The sequence below is a fragment of the Sinocyclocheilus grahami genome, unplaced genomic scaffold (genome assembly GCF_001515645.1).
Source record: "Sinocyclocheilus grahami isolate Dianchi unplaced genomic scaffold, SAMN03320097.WGS_v1.1 scaffold749.1, whole genome shotgun sequence".
Taxonomy (NCBI): Eukaryota; Metazoa; Chordata; class Actinopteri; order Cypriniformes; family Cyprinidae; genus Sinocyclocheilus; species Sinocyclocheilus grahami.
In genome coordinates this window covers 155,125-158,394 of record NW_015505928.1, presented here as the reverse complement: position 1 = coordinate 158,394, position 3,270 = coordinate 155,125, and the positions used below count along the sequence as shown (strand labels likewise).

Below are 3,270 nucleotides of genomic sequence, written 5' to 3'. Positions count from 1 at the left end.
TCTCTCTCGCTCTCTCTCTTCTCTCTCGCTTCTCTCTCTTCTCTCTCTCTCTCTCTCTCTCTCGCTCTCTTCTCTCTCGCTCTCTCGCTCTCTTCTCTCTCGCTCTCTCGCTCTCTTCTCTCTCTCGCTCTCTTCTCTCTCTCGCTCTCTCTGTTTAGAGGAAAGATTTAATTTCGGCATGTTTTCCACAGAATCAGAAACTTCACGTCGAGAACGGGCTGTTGCGAGAGCAGACGAGCGATCTGCTCAGTGAGAATGAGGAACTAAGACAGAGACTGGGGTTGGATACTTTGGAAGAGAAAGAAAAGGTAAAAAAAAATGGGTTGTAACCCGTGCTCATGTTAGTTAAACAGGCGGCTGCAGAGTGTGGTTTTTCTAATGCCTCTCATTCTCTTAGGTTCAGGTACTGGAGTTCGCGGTGAGCGATTTGGGTTTGGTGACCGGGTCTTCTGAGTCAGCAGCACTCAGGCTACGTGTGCCTCCGCAGCAGGTGCAGGCCCAGCAGTCCCCAAATCTGAAGACTTCTCCATGGATACTCTCAGCCCTGGCCCTTCAGACTCTGAGGTGAAGATCCTGCAGTTTTTGGCTTTCAGAGGTTTAGAGTTATTGATCGTTATGCTGAAAACGTATGTGACCCTGGAGCTCAAAACCAGTCATAATATTATACATAGCTTTCCATTGCTGTATGGTTTGTTAGGATAGGAGGACAATATTTGGCCGAGACACAACTATTTGAAAATCTGGAATCTGAGGGTGCAAAAAAATCTAAATATTGAGAAAATCATCTTTAAAGTTGTTCAAATGAAGTTCTTAGCAATGCATATTACTAATCAAAAATTAAGTTGATGTTTTTATGGTAGGAAATCTACAAAATGTCTTCATGGAACATGATCTTTACTTAATATCCTAATGATTTTTGGCATCAAAGAAAAAAAATTATAATTTTGACCCATACAATGTATTGTTGGCTATTGCTACAAATGTACCCCAGCAGCTTAACACTGCTTTTGTGCTCCAGGGCCACATTTCATATTGACCGTTTCGTCTTGTGTTTTTGCTGCACCGACAAAATCTCTTTTCGTCCTGCAGTCTGATCTCTTGCTTGGTATTCTGGACATCCTTGACCCAGAGCTCTTCCTCAAGACGGAGCTCCCAGAAGCACAGGAACCCCAGCCAGAGCTTGTGCTGGATGGAGGTGCAGGAGAGCAAGTACCTGCCTCCCCACCTGCAGCTTTGGGGCCCGCACCAGTTAAGCTGGAGGCCCTTAATGAACTGATCCACTTCGACCACATCTACACCAAACCCACCGAGGTGGTGAGCGAGGAGAGCATTTGCGAAGTCAAAAGCGAGGATTCCGTCGCCTTCTCCGAGGCCGATGAAGAAATCGAGGTGGAAATCCAATCGGTGTCTGTTAAAGACGAACCGGAGGAAGTGATCATCCCTGCCGTGGATCGGAGTCCAGACGCGGTCGATGATTTCCTCTCCGATGCCTCTTCCTTCAGCGACTACGAGAAGGCTTCGAATCTGACGGATGCGTACAGTGACTCTGGATACGAGAGGTCTCCTTCCCCCTTCAGTAACATTTCATCCCCCCTCTGCTCCGAGGGCTCTTGGGATGACATGTTTGCGACTGAACTCTTCCCCCAACTGATCAGCGTCTGAAGATTGCATACAATATCCAGTTGCAAATATGCCTGCCTTTGCTCTTTTATTGTAAGTGATTGCCATGCGCTTCGTAGTGATAGTACGACAGTAGCATGCAACTCCTCTTGCAGTTTAGACCAAAGGCATTGCTTTAAGGCTTCTGTTGTAATAACGCGCAGGACTTGCGGCGACTCTCTACAGTTGAAGTGCAACTCAGTATTTTTGTTGGGGAAGGGGTTGGGTGGGCTAATTGTTTTTAAAGTAGATATATTTATTTGTGTATCTCTCTTTTCCAGAGTTTTCTGGAATGTAATCCGTCTGCTTAATTTTATTGTAAATGCTCTCCTTAATCATAATGCATTAAAAAAAAAAATCTGCATTGCATCACGTGTTGAAGTCTGACTTTTGGTGTGAATTTGAACATGTGCGAAAGCTCTTATCTGGTTTGTTGCACACATTTTTAGCTTCCTTTTAAAAATGTAAGTTGTCATTTACTTCCCTTAACATTGTTCCAAACCAGTTTTGTCTTCTGCACAACACGGAAGACTATATATATATATATATATATATATAATTTATCTTGTGTATATATAAAGCAACTCATTAACTTTCATTGTGTTTCCAAAATATATTTTCTGTCCCACAGAAGAAAGCCAAACCAGTTTGGAACAACATAATGACTTATTTTTGGGTGAACTTTTATTTTTTGTTGCACATTCAATAACACTGCACTTCAGTAGGATTGTGGGGCAAATTTTTGGAGCAAGTAACCACCATCAAGACCATAATTTAATGTTGTAGTGGAAAATGTGTGCATGTCTTATCTAAACTGGATAACAGAACCATTAACTTGAACATACCATACGCTTTGCATGTAAAATGCTTGTACATACGGCGAGAACCACAATCCATAGTATTTTTAGTTCCAGTACCATGTCAAATCTGCTTTCTGTACTTTTCTAAAACGAGAGGTGATAAGATAGGCTTTCAGAGTAAATGATTACACATCGGCCATCGTGCCAAAACCACTTTTTTTTTTTTTTAATCTGATTACTCAGAGGAGTGTCAATGTGTAAGCTTGCAGTAGAGTTTCCGTTCTTTTTGCAAAGAGTTTCTAAATAAACCCATTGAAACCTTACCCAAGTTTCAGTCAAAAATGTGGGCCAACTAAGGTTTAATGTAGTGTATTATGACTACAGGATGGTTTGCACCTTTTTATCCTCCGGCTAATTCAATCAGCTTGGTTTCCCAGTGCAGGGTGGAGGCTGGGGAGAAACCCCTCAGGGGCTTAAATTCCACACGACGCCTCTTTAAAAACTACTTTGACCTGATTTTCCTCTTTTGCAGGACCAACATTTTGACTGTTGTATATAATTTGTTCCTCCATCACAATATTTCCCTACACTACCATTCAAAAGTTTGGGGTTGGTAAGATTTGTTAAAAGTCACTTATGCTCACCAAGGCTGCATTTATTTGATTAAAAATACAATAAAAATAGCAAAATTGTAAAATAACTTTTCTATATTAATATATTTTAAAATGTAATTTATTCACGTGATGCAAAGTTGTTTTTTTCAGCATCATTACTCCAGTCTTCAGTGTCACATGACCGTTTAAAAATAATT

General features: G+C 41.4%; 1 pseudogene; it reads left to right on the top strand.

Annotated features, from left to right (window-relative positions):
- Nucleotides 1-1,983, top strand: part of LOC107560962 (uncharacterized) — a 5,405-nt pseudogene extending 3,422 nt beyond the window's left edge.
- Nucleotides 1,984-3,270: the final 1,287 nt, after the last annotated feature.